Here is a 19,383-nt window from a genome sequence, read left to right as displayed (position 1 = left end):
ATGGTGGCCCCCCAGTACTCAGCGGGAAAGGCCTTCCTATTCTGATGTTCTTTGGAGTAAAGTGGGAAGGGCAGCTGTCAGCCAATCAGAGGGCTGGCTGTGACCATGTAGGATATGACATATCACACAGTGGACACCCCAGGGGCAAAAAAAAGTGGAATTCCAGGGCAAGTGGTTGGTGCAGCAGCCATTGGGGTGGGGCTACAGCTGAATTTTTATTGTTGACCTCCAGACAGATGTCTCTGCATTTTCTTCTGTTAGATTTCATACTACCTCTATCAGACCAGATGATAAAATGATCCAACTCTTCTTGTACTACGGTCAGGTCCTCTTCAGGTTCAACAATGCCTCTCTAAATTTGTTTTTCATCATCAGGTTTTGCCTAGTTCTACCTAGAAGTCAAATATTATTATCTGCAACAGGGACAATTTCAAGTCTGATCCCTAAGGAATATTTTTTTTTTTTGGTCTTCTTTTTTAATCCTGAAAATTCTGCTTTAGTCAAAGCTGTTAACCTTGGATTCACTTTTAGTCTCACCAAAGACTTCCTATGAGTATTGGATAAAAAACTTTATTTAAATACAAATGGATTAATGCACTGCATTACCTGTCTCTGAAAAAATCTGTTGTCAATAAAAAAGTATTTGAGCAGACTAATGGCTCTACATTTGGTATTCAACTTCTCATTAGACTCCATGTCTGTGTCTGTTGCTTTTTTTTCAAATCTCTTCCAAGAGTTTGTAAAAAAACTAATGTCAAAGACAAACATCCCTGCGTCCTTGAATCATTGACTTTACACTTTTAGTTCTACTTGTTATTACTCTCCAGGTATCAAAATATTCCTGAAATAAAAGATTTAGGGGAAAAAAAAAAAAAAAAAACAACAAAAAAACCAAAAACAAAAACAAACCCAAAAAAGCAAAACAAAAAACCCCCCAACAACCCAAACCCAAATATTCATTTTTCTGGCTTTTCAATTTCTTGTGTCAAGTCTCTTCACAGTCTAGGACAGAGGTTAGCAAAACTATCTGGTATTATATTCTTTGTAATGCTAACTGAAGTAAGTTTTGCTGTTAAACTCAAAGATAGTAATTTGAACTATTGTTCTATCCTAATTTTTTCCACAGTTTGGAAGTAATTCAGAAGAGGCCTCCCTATATTTTGTTTCTAAGAAGATTTCATAAGGATTATTCTTGTGAAGCTTGGAAAATTAAATTCTTCTTCATGAGCCTGAATTCTATTTTATTCATCCTTTTTTCACACATGTAGCTTCTGCATCTGTGTCTTTAATGATCTGGCTCAGTCTTTCCTTTTTTCTGCCTCTCCCGCAGACTCAGTCTTTTTTCTCTCCAAACTTCTGGGCATTTGTTGACAATACTTTTTAAATGGTCACAATCTGAGAGGAACTATTCTGAAATGCAATTCAGTTGATTGTTAATAGTAGTCATCAGAATACTTTGCAATTATTCCTGTGAGAATACTTGTATAGATTACATGAAAGGATGATTGCAGAGGAAAATAATGGCTGTCTTGAGTGCCTGTTATTTATCTGGAAAGCATTTTTTAATAAAGGAAAAGTTTCTGGCATACATTACGTAAATGTTGCATTGTTTCAAGTCCTAGTTCTTAGCTTCTCTCCTATCCAATTTTCTAAAATACCTTCCTTTGTTTTTGAGTGCCACTACATCTAGAAATAAAGAACACTAGTAATTGGTGACAACTAGTGCTACTGGAGAAAGCATGACCATGTGATCTGGGAACTTGTTATACATATGCTATTTAGCTTGTCTCTTGCCATAAAAGAAAAATAAATTAATTTCTTTCATGCTTCAGTCTGACATATTTCCACACAATCCCCTAGCTTTGACATGAGTGTTGGGTGGCAAATTCAGTTAATGAGCTAGTATAGAAAGTTTTCTCTTTTTTTAATTACTCAGTCTAAGTCTAGAAAATGAAAATATGTATTGCCTATTTTTTCCTCTTGCAACATGACCTAATAATACCTTCTTTTTCAGAGAAGTTCTAGAACACAGTCCCTCATCTCTATTATTATCTGACTAAGGGGTAATGTTTTTAACGGCCTGCCATGCAGAAAATTTCATTCCTGCAGTGCAGACTGGGAGAATGGATGGTCTAGGATAGATCAAGAAGCCAGTGTTGGTGGATCCTCCAGGACAAGAAAGAGCAGTCTGGGAAGGAAGTTTCTCACCTGCTCTTCAACTGGGTGTAGTGCTATGGCCTGAATAATAGGCTCTGAAACAAAATTGACCTCTAGATGAACCTCACAACCAAATATTATCCATTATTCGTATCTGTTAATTAGTAAAATCTGTATTACCATTAGCATTAATTATTAGTATCTGATCATTAATGAAATATGCATGCTCACTAGTGAAAGATGTAGTTTAGACAGAATATAATCAGTACTGAGGATGAAACGCTGTGAGAATGTATCCAACTTTCATTGTTTAGCCTTGCTCAAGGCTGAGAACCCAAGAGTTTGGCCTGGTTAAAAAGTCTGTTGGTTCTCCCCCCTGAGTCGTGGCCAGGCTTTGGGTGGAATCCAACAGGAGGATGAAACCAGATGTTTCCGTTCAAAACAAAGGTGCAAGTTATTCTGGCTTGCTGATTTTTGGTATATAAGGCTGAACCCTCTTGCCGTGACTTTAGATGCCTCACCTAAGGATGGACACATCGCGTAGGACTTCCCACTTGCAGGGAAAAGTACTCCAAATCCTCACTGCAACCGGGGCTCCCCAGAGTGTGGATCTGGATGTTGGTAACATATGCAAGTGGTGATGTATCTTTCTTAATCTCTATTCTGCCCATTGTGTAGTAATGATTAGGCGAACTACCTTGCTTATTCTTATTTTCTATAATTAACTGTATGTAATAAAAATTAAGCATAGTATTCTGTATTTTTCTTATTTTCTGTATTACTTGATTATATCCTTTCATTATTAACAATAAAATAAGCCTACACTTCTTACTCTGGTGTCTGAGTTTAATTGGCGCCCTCGATCAGCATAACACTGGGTTAAATGGGTTAAATGACTTGGGCTTTTCGGGGCTGCATGAACTTATGAAAGACTTGCTAACATGTGTTTAACATTTCCAGAATGGAAGGAAAGCTAGATCTACTGTCCTGCAAATTGCTTTGGGACTTTAATCCTTTGTATGTTACCAGGCAGCAAAAAGAAGATGGCATGTCACATCTATTCCTTTATGCCACCCATGCTCCCCAATGAATGTCTTTGTCTGACTTGCTGTGACACCTGAAGAAGTACAATGAGATTTACAGTGATGACAAATGAATTGGGTTATTTCTATGTTCATCCAGTTTATTTAAAGAACATTAAATAAAACCCTAACAATAACATCTCAGCCTGGGTGCACACTGCTTTCCTGGTGTATTTGAAAATATCAGCCTCAGTATATTTACATGTAATTAGCACATGTCCCTCCTTCACTCACCATCACAATGTTGCTATATAACTGAGCTATAGTTCCTGCTCACATCTATGGGTGATTCTACTTTCTTATCCTTTTTATCCCATGTTTTGTGACAGGAAGAAAATAAATTCTGACCTGAGATGTGAAAGACCCACAGGAGAAAAAAAAAAAATCCATCTAATATGTGTGTACAAGTTGAAGATGAATAATCATTTAGTCTATTTTGGAGTTCTCCACTGATTGCGAATAAATTATCAGTTAATAAGTTAAACCAGTAGGAAGTCCTCTACAATGTTTTGTATTATTCTTCTATCTAGTTCTCTCTGGCTTAAAGAAAGTTCATCAACAACTCTCTTATTGCAGACGGAGATATATTTATTTCCATCAAACTTCGCCAGCTCTTCCTTCTATAACTGCTTACACTCGGGTATTTACTGGGATTCAACTAGACTTAAAAATTTTAAGGAAAGTGTGCTATTTCTCCTGATATAGAAGAACTGGCTTATATTCACCATTCCTACCCTGGAACCTATTATTGCTGAGTAAATTGGGTTTGCTTCTGCCAGCAAAGAAATCAGTCAGACTTCCTCAGGGCTAAATACAATGCTCAGCAGAGCCTGACTTATCCTTAAAACATGGGGATTTCCCAGCTACAGGGAAATCGCCTTCAGTTCTCCTCCTTAAGACCTTACTGTAAACTGAACAAAGGTAGGGGGGGTGCACGTGCAAGGGTAGAGGAGGGGGCAGTAATCCTTCAGGAAAATGGGACCCTACTCTGGCCCAATGTAATTCCTCTGTCTCCTGCAAGACTCCAGCTAAGCACTGATAAGTCCTGCAGTCTTGGGTAAAGGTTAACCCTGGCAGGGGTACGATAAGATTTACAAGTAAATATGTAATTGAAATTAAAAGTTAAACCATAGTTATGTATAATCTTGTACCTGTTGGGTTTATCAAGTCAGCTTCTTCCTAATGAAGAAAGAAAAAGTCTGACACATTTGTGAGACCCCACCTGGAGTACTGCATTCAGTTCTGGGGTCCCCAACATAAGAAGGACATGGACCTGTTGGAGCGAGTCCAGAGGAGAGCCACAAAGATGATCGGGGGCTGGAGTACCTCCCCTATGAGGAAAGCCTGAGACAGTTGGGGTTGTTCAGCCTAGAGAAGAGAAGGCTCCAGGGAGACCTTACAGTGGCCTTCCAGTACCTTAAGGGGGCCTACAAGAAAAATGGAGAGGGACTTTTAACAAGGGCATGTACTGATAGAACAAAGGGTAAAGGCTTCAAACTGAAAGAAGGTAGATTTAAGTTAGATGTAAGGAAGAAGTTCTTCATTGTGAGAGTGGTGAGACACTGGAACATGTTGCCCAGAGAAGTTGTGGATGCCCCCTAGCTGGAAGTGTTCAAGGCCAGGTTGGACGGGACTTTGAGCAACCTGACCTAGTGGAAGGATCTAGTGTTCCTGCCCATTGCAAAGGGAGTTGGACTAGATGATCTTTAAGGTCCTTCCCAACCCAAACCATTCTATCATTCTATGAAATATTCTCAAGCCCACAAAATCATCAATAAAGAAATGGGATCTATCTTCTTGCAGAGGATTGCTTATACCTTACATTTCTGTAGGCAACACCAGCTGTAGCCAGTAGAGTTGAGGCTTTGGACACTTGCCATTGTAAGGCTTCATTTTCACACATCATAACTGCCTAGGCAGAAATATTCTAGACACAGGGTTCACCTCTATGTGACAGTCTTTCTTTAAAAAGTTAAGAAAATGACTTGGCTTTTTCTCAGGGTGTAGCAGTCTGTACGTTTAGGAAGATTGGTACTTTGTCAACATTCTTTGTGCTTATTGTTTACAACACTTTCTGCTATTATCCCCCTAGATGCCAGCAATCGTGTTTCCTGTTTTGGAAGGAGAACTCTGGGGGCTGAGATAGGAAGAGGGTTTTGCTGGTATCTGTCACAAACATGACATCTGAGCCATTTTTGGCTAAGACATGCATCTCAGGTGGCAAATTCTGAAGTGACACTGGGTACAGTGTGAAAGCTGAGTTCTTACATGCATCATTTACAGTGAATATGCTGCAGCAAAAGGTCAGAGGAGTGGAAGGACAATTTGCTTTTGGCCCTTCTGGTGGAGGTAGCTGTGCCTGTTGAGAAATGAGGCACATAGCGAGGGAATGGAAGCCAGGCAGGCAGATCTGAGAAAGGAGGAAAAATGGGGCAGACAAAAATTTAGGCAAGAATAAGGAGGTGAAAGGACTGATGAGAGGGTATATACAACTGTGTGAAAGAGAAGGATCTGACCATGAGAGAAAAAAGCCCTTCAGTCCTAGAACCAGAAATACCTGGTGTCAACCACTGTCTGCTCTCAAACGGTATCTGTGAAACCTCCTGGTGAACAGCCATGGACCCTCTGTCCAGGGCAGCATCTAGCTACTGCTGCAATTAGCTCCAATGGCAGAGGTGTGTCAGAGGACTAAAAGTTTTAATCCTCCAGATGTGACCTGCCGGAGGCAGCACCTTAGTAGCCATTAGTAAGAGAGACAACAAGAGTGGATAATCAAACAGTTGGTGCCAGGGCCCCAGCATCAACCTTAGACATACTTCAGAGTGATTGTCACTTCAGACTAGCTGTAGGTCATGGACTGAGTGCCTGTGTGTGGTTGCAGTGTGCTATGGTCATGGAGCACACCATCCTGTTTAGTCTGATAAAACAGGAATCTCATTCATGCTTTCTGACACCACTCCACAATGCAAACCAAAGCACAAGAGGTGAGGGTCTCTAGGAGATTCGTTTAAAAATGCAACAGTATGAAACAGTGAATGCTTGGGGAACAGTGCAGGGGCCACTCCATTGTTTTCTCTTCTATGAACTTGTCCAGCTGGTTTTGGAATCCACATAAGCTTTTAACATTTTGTGTCAAAGTTTTTCACAAGTCAGATATGCAGAGCGTGAAGAAACACCTTTCTTTGATGCTTTGAATCTGCTACCTATTTCTTGCATTACAGTTATTACCATTTTTATGTATCCTGCCCTGGCACCTCATGATTAAACCTCAAGCATATCCATATTCATTTGTCTTTGAGCAGGGCTAGTATGTGCCACAGAAGAGAGATGGCCTCAAAGCCTTAATCTCTGTTTTTATATATTCTAATAACTGATGATCTAATGACTTGATTTGTCAGTGTTAAAGTTTAGTCATTTTTGGATGTAATTATTATTTATATTACAGGAGCCTCTACAACACTGAATCACATCAGTGTTACAGCACTTAATTTATCCTCTAGGCCTAAGGAGTATGGAGAATTGCACAACCCTAGCTCTGAAACACTCACTCTCTAAAAAGGCAAAGCAGAGAAGTGACAAAAGGAAGCACAGACAGACAATTTATCCAAGGTCAGGTGGAGAGAAGCAGAGCCTGGAATGGAGCTCCACCTGCCAAGTTAGTGTATGACCCAATTTGAGTTGCCTTTCTCACAGAGATAGTGCTGGTAAATCATGTGTAGAGCACAAACAAATGTAGTAAATACCCTTAGAAATTAAATACTTTTTTTTACTACTGGGTTAGTTATAGAGAATTCACATGAACACAGGTTTTTTAAATCAATGGTTCTTCTCCTCCAGTTTTATTGACTTCTCCCAACAGAGGTATGGTACAGGGCTTCTAATGCCTGTCCTCATAGTTACCCCATTTACAAAAAGCATGTTAATGTATCTTCACAAGATGTGTCAAGGCAACATTTTCTCTGAATCTGAAGAGTCAATAGTTTTTATTGGGATGTTTAAAAAAAAGTTTAATATTAAATTAATACTTTAATGTTCAGTTTTGTTAAGTAATAAGGATAAATTTCCTAAATAGTTAGGTCACTCAGGCAGGGGAAAAAAATCTTTGCTAGTACAAGGCCTGTCCATCCCTACAGTCTTGACTTCCCAGGGGTAAGGAAAGATTTTTGGGTGCTTATGGATGTGGCTTCACACCCATTTACTTTTCAGAAGTACCTTACTCATGTAGGTATACCAAACTTACCTGTCTGCTCAGGACTACTCATAGAGCAAACTATAGCTGAAAGACAGTGTGAGAAGTTATCTCACAACTGCTAGTGCCCCTTAACTGAAATGCAGTTCTTAACTCAAGGTGAGCTTAGCAAGTACATAAGCATATCATCAGTCAAATCAACTGTGACTGCAATTTAGTTTGTTAGCAGGCATGCTGTGAAGGATCCTATGTCAGTGAGTGCAATATCATCTCCAAGTTGACATACTGAAGTGTCTTAAATGCAGATGTCAAAAGTCTTGTAAGCTTTTATCAGGAGATTGACTGGAATAGAACTAGAATAGGACAGGCAATAGAAGCTTGTCACAAAAATCTGTCGTAAACAGAGAACCCTCCCTGCCAAGTCAGATGCAGAACAGACCTTCCCCTACCTTTAAGCAAGGATTTAAACTCCCATCAGGAAGGGAGGAAAACTTATTTAAATGAGTGAACTATGCCCATGTTGTTTTTTCCATAGGGAGAGAAATAGCATATTTAAGATCCCTGAAATATGGGACTAACTATTTAGTCTAACTTGGTTTACAAGCTTCCTAAAGAGGTGCATAGCTGGGTGACAGAATTTGCTGATGGCATTTATGTATACAGGGTAGTAAAGTCAAGGTCTGATTGCAAGAAATTGCTGGAGGACCTTGAGACAAAGTACCTGAGGGGAAGGGAAAAAAAAAAAAAAGTCAGATAAAATTGAACCTAGCAGATAGACAATAATGTAGAAAGGACAAATGAATATATGAAATTATGGCCTTTGAGCTGACCATTACTCTGTAGAGGATTAACAGCAAATCTTTGTTTAAAAATACCATGAATTATCCAATTCAACAGAACTATTATCCTCTGAGTATGTGGTTAGTTATCTTCTGAAGATTCTTATACTTGCTTTCTGGATATGTCCACTTTCAGCTCCAGGTCATTAGATTTTTTTTTCCTTTGTTTGCCTCTGTTGCCAAATATTTATTTCCCACATTGTTAGCTATATGAGCAGTGACCAAATAACCGCTTTGCCAGTCCCTTGCTGAGGAGAGTATGGGCCCTGTGGCCAGCAGACAGGGGGCTCACACCTCCCCCCACTGCTGCTCAGGGACCCTCATGGATCCCCCCAATGGCCCCTTTGCCCAACCATGGGGAGCTGAGTCACCCAGGTAGGAGCAGAGAAGAGAGTCACCTGAGAGAGAAGACTCAGGAGGAAGTGCAACTGTAAAGGGACTTTGTCCAGTGGAGAAACCCACTCTGCATTTTTATCCACAAACTCGCTGTCCCCCTATGCCTATTCTACTTTCTTTGCCTGCTGCAAGCCCAGGCAGGAACGGGAGGAGATCATGGCACTCTCTGTCTTCTCCCTCCTCACTCAGGCACATGGGGACTTCTGACACTTTCCAGAAGGCCATCAGTGGCCCAAACTTAAGGAAACACCAACTTGTACCCTGTGTAATGGTTTTATAGGCAGCTGTAAGCTCCCCAGCAGCCATGGGCAAAGGGAAATCCTCCTTCTCAACCTCTGTGTGAAACTTGCCTCAAAATACAGTTTCTGATTCATGGGCCCATTGACCAGTTCTTTGGGTTCATGTGGTTGTTTCTGGGAACCCCTTTTGGGTTTTTCCTTATTGTCCCCAGGCACAATTTTTTCTGAAGTTGGCATTTTATTCTGGTTTTCAATTTATTTGTTTACCATGTAGCTTTTCAGTTGCTTGCTGAATTAGTTGCTTGTGACCAGGAAGATGGCTTTAACTGATAAAAGTCTTGCAAACACATGGAAAGATTTGAGAGATTCTGAGAAATCAGATAAATGCTGCTTTTAACATCTGTACATTTATTTGCTATTTGCTATGTCCTTCTGCAATTTATCTAAGCTGGTAACAGCTGAATCCATGAACCTGATAGTAATACAAATATCCTGGAATGAAGAGGAAACCACAAAGCAGAAATCTGAGCATGAATCACATATTTAATATCTATACCTGTGAGAGACGAGAAACCAGGCCTGCGAGAAACTAATAAAAACAGCCTGAGAAAGCAAAAGTTGAGGCTGATTGAAGAAATGCCTCAAACACTCGCAAGACAAAACTATGAGTCACAGGGTGCATTCTGTGGAGGTCGAAGCTGGTAAGGCTGCCCGAATAACACAAGATGCAGCTGGAGGAGGGAGCCCTGTGGAGACAGGACAGCTCTGCTCTGGTGCACCTGGACAAATTTCAAGGGCCATCTGTCCGGTGAATGAACTTTGCTTCATTACCCACGAAATGCATATTAAACTTAACACCCCTCAATATGTTAACGAGGGCTAACATGATCATGCTAATTGCATCATCCCATGAAACACCTTACCCCTCCTCATACATGGGATACGTAGGTATGTGGGTCGAGCTAGGGGATGGACCCAAGGAAAGTGTGTATAAATCAAGGGGGGGCGGAGAAAGGGGGGGGCCTGGAGAGTGCAGTGAAACAAAGAAGATGGATGCAAGTGAAAAAGACAGATGCCTCCTGGAACCCTCGCTGGCAGGATCAGTGCAGAAACCCAGACCAGTGATCTGTATTTCCCCATTCCCTCTATCTCCTTCATTTCCTTTTTCCATTAAGAAATGCAAGGAATATTGTATTGCTTGCCACAACTTGCTATATACTTGGCCAATTATCGTGTGTTCAATTAGTACATTGTGGGTAGTTAATAAATGCTTGGACTTGGAGACTTGTTGTCCGCTCCATTGGGGATTTGTGAATCTGAGTCACTTGTCTCCCTCATCTGAGCAGGACGTGACAATACCTATAGTAGTAGTAGTAGTATTATATAATAAATATTATTTTATATCGTGATTTATAATAACATGTAATATTTTATTATAATTTAATAATAGTTATGTATTCGGTAACATTATTAATAATGTCTAATAACTATAATATTTCCATAATATCAGTTTAATTGATTAAGAAGTCTGATATAGATGCATTAATGAATAGGAAGAACAATTGCGGGACTGAGACCATTCTGAACTGGCAATATGTCATGTACTTCATGATAGGTGCAATGTTCTTCCTGTTTGTATACAATCTGTAATATGAGGTATGCATATTCCTTTCCTATCTATCTGAACTGCATCTTGAAAATCTGCCTGTAACAAGATTTAAATAGACTGATGCTAAATGATCTTTTTCTCTTTCAGGTCAAAACCAGTTTTCTTAACAGTTTTCTGCCTGAGATCTCAAAATAAGGAGACATAAGGAAATAAAAAATAGTAATTTTGCCTTGCAAATCACATTTATTTAAGCAAAGTTTTCTTTTTTTATTTTGAGTCATACATTTAATCTGGCTCAAGAAGTGGGGACTGCAACCAAATGCCAGTTCTTTACATCATTACATTTCGAGGAGCTGAAGATCCAAATCCAGCTTGGCATCCCAGGTCCATTTCAGGGCTCTTATCAGTGACATTCAGATGCATTAAAATGCTGTCCTTGGTTGATCTTGGCAGTGAAACAGCAGTGTCAAATAGTTGGTCATTACCAAATTAATATGATGAGGAATTATAATCCAAGCAAATAATTCAACAAGAATAAACAGGTGAAGAGAAAATAAAAAAGGTAAAAGATAGAAGAAGCTTGTCTAATGATAATGGCTGTGAATTGCTGATGTCGGTCCAAAAGAGCATATAGCAGTGCTGCAGTCATTGGCAAGTCAGCAGAGAAAGATAAAAATAAATGAGACTTAAAATAGATAAATGTAAAGTAGTATATTTATGGAGAAAAAATAATTGGCAGAGATAAAAAACTGAAAATTGCTGTTTAGAAAAGCAGTAGTGCAGAAAACCAAACCCAGAGCTATAATAAATATATTAAAAAGAGCTCACAATGAATTGTCATTGCAGTGTAAATAAATGCCAATCTGAGCTGCAAATAAATAAAGAGGATACCTTCTAAGACAAAAAAGTTAATCATAATTCTACTCAGTCCCTCTCTGACTGGAAGGTACTTACCATAGAGTGTCATTTTATATCTCTCTATTAGGCCTGTAATGTAGCATATGAACTAATGACGCTGTTGGTTTTTTTAAAAGATACACTAGTGTCATATATATACATATATTTATCCATATATGTACTCAGTAATATGACAGGAAAAAAGGCACTGGTAAAATTGTAAACACTTCTTTGGCAACATTCACAGGTGACTTTATGACAAACTGATTTTGAGGGAGAGTCATATTTCTTTGCTTCAAAAGTTCAACTAGAACCACTGTACTAAATCCTTGTTTAACATAAAAACCTGTCGCAGTCAAGGAACGAGTGATGTTTAGGTTTTCTAATAGTTCTGTTCAGTGTCCTGATAAACTGAGTGGAATCAGTCAGTCAAAGATACAGTTAGCAGAATACATTGCTATTCGGTTTCCCAGGTATGGTTAGAAGGCAAACAGATATTCACACTAAACTCCTGAGATTTCATGCCTTCCATGTGGTATCTAAGATGGGACTGTAATGCTCTGTAATCATGGTGAGTAATCCTGCCAAAAAAATTTGTGAGACTGATTCTGAAAATGTATCCTGATACTTGTACGTATCACAAGATTATTAGAGCTTGGAGGGGAATCAGTGTAAGTGCAGAGGCTTGCACATGAGGACCCAGGCTCTCTTGTCTCTGCTTTTTCTGCGTAGCCAGTCAGATCACAAAAAGTGTTTGGTATCTGTTCCTAGGAGATTTCTTCCCAGGGAAGGTCCTTCTTGCTCTGAGGAATAGGACTACCATCTGCAATATTGCCCCTTTCTGGGGTCCCTGCTGGTGTTTTGCTTGAAAGGAAGAGGAGCACTGTCACCAGAGGAGGGAGAAAATACGAGTGCAAACTTTACTTTCCCTCACCTTTGTAAGTAAAAACCTCGTGGAGGCAGCACCACCTCAAGGGATGGGGATGGGGAGAAGAGAGGGAAGAAGTAGTGGTGCCATACACAGTAGAGCTTGATCAGGTGGTATGTCACAAGTATGGGGACAGTAATACTACCAGGAGTACCAAGCACATGAATCAGCATTATCATTTCATGCATTTGTAAATCTCAGTGGGGAGGGCCATTAAAAAATCAATACCAAAAAAAGCCGTAAATTTATTTATATATAAAAGCTTTGACAATATACATCGATGAACATAACTAGACCCACCATCCTCCACTGAACCTAGGGAATGTAAACACATTACAACCCAAGTTTAATTCACCAGGTTTTGCATGCTTTTGTTCTTTAGCGTTAAGTGTTTGCACACTGTTCAGCTCATGCCACCCATGATCCTCCTGTCTCAGATTAGCTGTTATCTGCAACTATCACAGCAAATCTGTGATGCTTTCTCCCCTCTGAAAGCAATGACAGCGGAATCCCATCCAAAGAGCTTTACAAAAGCAATGCCTGGGTAATGGCACCAAACACTCTGAAACTGGAGTTTTGGAGAAAGGCAGCATAATAAAAGGAAGGAGACTCTAAAAATGCCCCTAGTAACTACATACCTATAACCCATCCCATGGAACTGCCTATTAAAAGCATAATTTCTGTGTTTTGTTGATCCAGTCAGTATCTGTAGATAAAAAACTTTGCATGGAGAGCAAATGAAACCTGCATGCTTATGTGGCATGAAATATAAGAAACTGTCATTTTCTCTGTTGTTGTTAATATACATATATTTAGATGATTTGTGTGTATCTTATCGTATTGCTTTCCTGATTGTTCTACCAAAAAATCTATTAAATAAAACAGACATGGAATAAATATTCTTCTAACTGCAACACGACTGCACAGTCTGTCTCCATAAAAGAATGAAGTACTAATGCAGTGTTAATGCAACTATTAGATAGCCATCTCATGACCATTACCTCTAAGGTCGCTTAATTTTCCAAAAGGCATTTATCATTTTCTATTATTATTTAATACATAAAGTCACAGATTTCCCCCTCTCAGTTATGACATCTGAAGTTTGAGCTTCTATCTTTTTTCCTAGTGGTTGAACTTGCTTCTCCTTTCATTATTTTTTTAACATAGTAGGATTGCATGGCAGAAGCAGCACAGGAACACCAAGAAATCTTTGTCAAGTGAAGGTTTTTTGCACTTTTTTTTATCTTTTCTTCTCTGCTGTGCAGTGCATCCATCTGAACACAAAGAGTTGCCTCTCACCTCCCTTGCAAACATTTCCTGCAGTGTCTTACATCATATACATATGTCGGGGGAGGCAGCGGGTCTGTCTCTAGTCTAACTGAAGAAGAATTTAACCTTGACGAGATTTCAGTGTATCCATGAGAGGCCAGAAAGTCACGAGAAGTGCCATGGAAACAAGATTAGAGAACTAAGATAAGAAGAACTGTCCTGACGATTCAGGCGAGAAACTATCACCCAATCGTGAACTGTTAGTTACTAAAGTAAACCAATCCTGTATGAACACCTACTTTGAAGAGGGTTATAAAAAGGCTTGTTAGAACAATAAAGGCACTTTTGCAGCCATTTTGGTCATTTCACACAATCTGATGTTTGTCGTATCCGTCTCTACTGCGACATACATACGCAAAAGCACAACTCTTGCCATCACAATATCAAAGAGGCCAATGGACTCAGGTCAATGGTTTCAAAAGAGAGGTGGAGGTAAGGATTTAACTGAGGTGCAGAAGTCCAACTCCCAAGTGGACATAAGCAGTTTTGTTAAAGGTCTCAGTCAAGTGCTTGAGCTCCAGAAAGAGCAGGAGTTCAGATGCATCTCAGCCATTCAGTGTGAGCATATTTCAGACAGTCTTTTTGAGATAGATGCCTGCTCCACACTGTGCACTTGGTGGGAAATATCTGGTCATCCTGATTTAGGCTCCAATTTTTATCCTGAGTACCAGCTACTATGAAGTGAAGTACTGCAGCATGTACCTCCCAAGCACTAAAATTGTCTGGGAAGATCCAGGCTCATAAAAACAACTTATCATCATCACCATTATCAGTGGATAGTTGTAACTTAATTTTTAGAGATCCTGCTTCCAAAGCATCCTTTTAGATGCACGAGTTTTTTTTCTTTTCTTGCATTTATTAGTGCTTGGTGTAGTTATGACATCAGGGAAGGGTTAATTGCAGATGCCCACATGACAACTTCTTCTAAGCTAGTCACCCTCAGGTCTCTTTATAGTCAATGGTATGAGAAAGGCTCTTCTGGGGCATGATTTGTCTGCCTTATTTACATCGCTACTTTGGAAGGAAATGAATAGCAGTCCAGAAACACCCATTTCTCTCTGTTGCCTCTAACAGGAGCCTAAATGACTAGCTTAGGTGGAGACACGCACATTAGGCCAGACGAATCTCACTTCACAGTATGTTCCTGGTTACTTTGTACAGACATGAGCACAACTCTGTGACTGATACTTTATAAATTTAGATTCAGGAAACAAGAAATTAGCAATTGATTGTTCTTCCTAAGAGTATGTGCACTTCAGATTTGCTCACATGGCTCCACCTGACTGAGTTATGCCACTTTGTGTAGGTGATGACATTTTCTGTGGCAGGACAATGTCCATATCAGATGAGAAATGATATGTTGCTAATCTGTAACAGCTCAAGACTTGTGACTGTGTGAATTTACCCTTTGTTAAACAGAACCTGAAGAACTGCTATAACAATGCCATATGTCGACTACTAAAATTAGAACTTGCATTTTATTTCTGCTGTTTTCCTCCTCTATTTTGTGTCCTCCCTGCAACAGCATATCCAATGTTTATTCCTTCTTAGAGTGTATTGGATTCAATATTTTATCGGAGGCTGATTTTTAACCTATTTTCTTTTGATCAGATAGTAATCTTTATGCCAACCATGGTAGAATTGACATGAGCAAACCTCACTCTGTATGTGTAGGTTGCAGAAAGCTAAATCATTACATTTGGCCTGAATAATTTTATGAATAAAACCCATACCTCTCACCTTCAGAATGGAGAGTTCTTTCCAAAAGAATATGAATATGTGGAAAAGGAAGATGTGTGCACATTTCAGGAGGAAGCTTTTTAGTGTGGTCAGTAAAAGTATGCAACTTCTGTGTCAAACATCTGGTTAAGGCATAGTGGTTAGGCATTCTAGATCCATAAGAAACTTCAGATTATTTTTTCAAAATGCAGCTCCCTTCTTCCAAATTTGAGTGTCTATCTATTATTTCTGTTATGTAGAAGATGAATATTCCACTTTGAAAATAGCACTTGTAACAGCAAATGGAATTTTGGGTGTGATCATCTAAATTTTGATAACTTTAAAATTTCTGACAGTATTTACAAAATACAGAAATACCGTGCTGTATCTGTTGGCATTTCCTTTTTGCAACATCGAATAAGGACATCTTAATTAACTCTCTACTGTAGCTGGTTATACTGGGGTCAGCTATGTTTCTCAGGATTTTCTGGCCAAAATCTGTATTATTTTGTATGTATACATCTCTTGCTACACAGAGGAGTCTGATTCTTCTGAGTAAATTAACAAAGAAATAGTATTTTCTTTCCAGATATACCAAGGAAGAATCTTTCCAAACATCCCCAGTACACTGGCCAACCTTTCTAGTCACTTTGTAAACCGTGTTTGCAATCTGAGGGATGCTAGCAATGCAACAGATATGTATGAGTGGATGTGCTGGTGAGGTGAGCTGTTCTTTCTCTTGTGCAGAAATTGCAAAGCCAAGATATATCATAGAAAGTAGTTACTTTAAACTTTGATATTTTCAGAACTGTAAGCTTCTCTAAGTCTATATTATGAAACATCTGGTCACTGAAATAGATTTGATGTGAATGTCAAATAGATTAAGTATATACACCTGCTAAGAAAATATATCTTCATAGTGTTACATATGTTTAAGATAATGCATAACCTTGAAAGACACTACCCCATGATTTTTGTAATCACAAACTATTTTCTGATATCCAGACCCATTTGTTTTAATCACTGCTCCATTCATGTCTTGAAATTGTAAACTTTTTCTAGCAGATCCTGTCACTGTCTATGTATTTATATGGTATGAAGCACTGTGTTGCCTCTCATCTCCACTGAGAATATTTAATAAAAATATTTAACTTCAGCCATCTAAGAGATAGTTATCCACTTGTTCTAGTTGTTCAGAGCCTTTTTGCAAGCAGTGGAAAGAGCTGGTGCCTGCAAGGTTAAGTCTCCTTAGATGTCTATTTCAGTTTGTGAGGAATTGCCTCCTGAAGGTGTCTCCACTGACTGTGGAAGGAGGCAAAGACTGACTGAAACCATGCGGGAGGCACCCCATTCAGTGAATTCCACAGGGATTTTACAGGTAATACAGCCCACTCTTAGGAACATATTCAGAATTCAGAGCAAGGCTTATTGGTGATTGAGAGCAAAGTCAGACACAGAATGTTTTTCATCCACTAGAATCACTTTCTTGATTTCCTACTGGTCATATCTATACTGCAGATACAGAAGCAGGCAGTCAGGAGCCCAGGACCACCCACTTCAGTGATTATCACCTGTACACATAGCATCCAATTTCACTTTGGAAAAAAAACGTAGGTCAGGAGTGAAATATTCTACAATCCTGTGTTAACGTGAATGTTAGTAGTCTTTAATGAAGACTATCTTTACTTGAGATACTTTGCAGCATGTTGAGTTTGCACAAACATGGAGCTGCCCGGGTTTATTGGCCCAGACTGGATGAGGGTGTTTGGACTTTCCTGGTTCAATTAGGTCTGAAGCCTGGCTAAAGTTTTTTGGGGGGTTTGCCATTAGCTATGTAGCTAGTGGGCAGTCAGATCTAGAAACTGTGCTTGCTTCCAGCTCTTACACATTGTGTCCCCCTTTCATGGATATTTCCCTGACCTTTCTCTTATTATGGTCCTCTGCTTTACAAGTAGTCATCAAGACTGTGGGACTATGATATGCATTAAGCTATTTGTAGAAATGCATAAGTATGAAGCTTCATGCAGTTACAATGCTGGGCTTCAGGAAAGTTTCCAACCACATTTTTGAACTTCTTTCCCCCCCCCAGTAAGTCAGTTCTCAAGCAAATATGATACTTTTTGTTTCCACTACTGCAAGACCAATATGGTTCTCATCAATGATTAATCTGATGCTCTGAATTACTTGTTCATTTTTTTGCTTTACTGTACTTGGAAAGGCAGCAAAAAACAGAGTTGAAGCTAGAGTCATGGGGATACTTGTTCCTTTCCACCTGTCCACTGTCTGCTCTGCAGTCTCAATGAGTCCAAGGGATCTTCTCATTCCCTGGAGTCCAGAGCAATTGCCCTTGCTGCTGTCCCCCTGAAGGGCATACAAATGAGAGCTCAGTTTGCCCTACTGATGAATATTAGTTCTCCACCTACGATTTCTATCTCAACTTGAGGAAAGTTTTGTAATTGTTTAACAGTAGTTGGCATGAGGAACAATTACCATATGTAACGATGGCTGAACTCGGAAAGTGGTAGTTGCCAGTGTGTGACTGAAAATTCACAAAGCTGAAGAGAAGAACATAAGGATAAATGGAGGTGAAGTAGAAAAAACAGCTACTGGAGTTGAAAGAGGCGTTACCAGACTCGGAGAAAGAACTGGAAAATTTTTAAGAGTTGACAAGAACAAAGAGCCTGTGGCCACAGTGGACTTAATTTTTTGAACTTAAAGAAGCAGAATCTACAGGAGACTTGATCTACAGCAGGTACCTGAGAGCCCAAGGATATCTGGTGAAATCTTGTTTATGAGGACTACAAATCACTGTTTCATTCTGCACAGTAGTGTATGTATCCAGTAGAGCTTTTCTATTAGAGGACAGACTGTCTTTGTCTCAGCTGCTGACTGCTCAACTGCTCACTACCCAGATTTATCACTTTGGCAACAGTGTGCATGCTGAAGAGTTATCCAAGCATTGGTTATGTGTTCATGGTTCCCATTTTCCCTTCCCTCATTTCATTTACAAGAACAACTTGAAATAACTTAGCTCAGCTGGATAATGGTGATTTTTTCTGTCTTTTGGAGTGATGTATGGGCCTACACTATTCCTAAAAGTTTCCACAACAAGCACTGGCAGTGCCTCAAATGCTATTGTGTATTTAGCCCTTCAGGTCTTGGGATCTATTTCCTCGCCCAAAAAAAACTTTCATACCAGTGAGCCGAAGTCCATGAGTTCAGTTATCTGTAGCTTGAGTGCCTCCCAAGCAAGGTGTACATCATGGAAGGACAGAGTGCTGCATAAAGAATATATGGGCCTTTATGATCTATATAAATTTTAAGAATCATACAGCTCTCTTCACTTGTTCTGTTAGACTGGTTGACAGTATTCTCTGATTAAAGTATTATTGTAAGTGGAGCAATCATAATAGGAAGACAATTTTCATATATTGTGGAGGTGTTTTTTGATAAGCTGGAAACCATCTTAGATACTGTGGAAAGCTTCAAACCAATTAGAGTGCACATACTTTGTAGGTTGTATTTTTTCCTAATAATTTTCCTACCTTTGTCATATGTCTGAATTAATACACACACTTTTTTCTGTTATACACCTGAAGTGCCACAGAATGCCACTCATCTTTTAGTTTACAAGGCAGATTTCAAATTCAAAGAGAATTTGTCATCCAGATCCCAAGCTGTCACATTTAAAGTTGTCTGTTACCTGGGCCTCCAATTGCAGTTTAACATTTTTTCTTCCCTCATAGTCCAGAACCTGGAGTTAAGTAAACTCTGAGTTGCATAGGCTAGAAGTCCATTGGGATTTCATTAAGAGTTAGCTAATGCTATGCTATGCTATGCTATGTTATGTTATGTTACGCTACGTTACGTTACATTACTGGCTACAAGCTCTTCAGGAGGGATAGACAGGGAAGGAGAAGCGGTGGAGTGGCCCTGTATGTTAGAGAATTTTATGAGAGCTCAGAAATCAAGCAGAGTGATAATGGGGTTGAGAGTGTT

The sequence above is a fragment of the Strix uralensis genome, chromosome 2 (assembly GCF_047716275.1).
Source record: "Strix uralensis isolate ZFMK-TIS-50842 chromosome 2, bStrUra1, whole genome shotgun sequence".
Lineage (NCBI taxonomy): Eukaryota > Metazoa > Chordata > Aves > Strigiformes > Strigidae > Strix > Strix uralensis.
The sequence above is the reverse complement of the archived record's forward strand: the minus strand, read 5'-3'. Positions refer to the sequence as shown.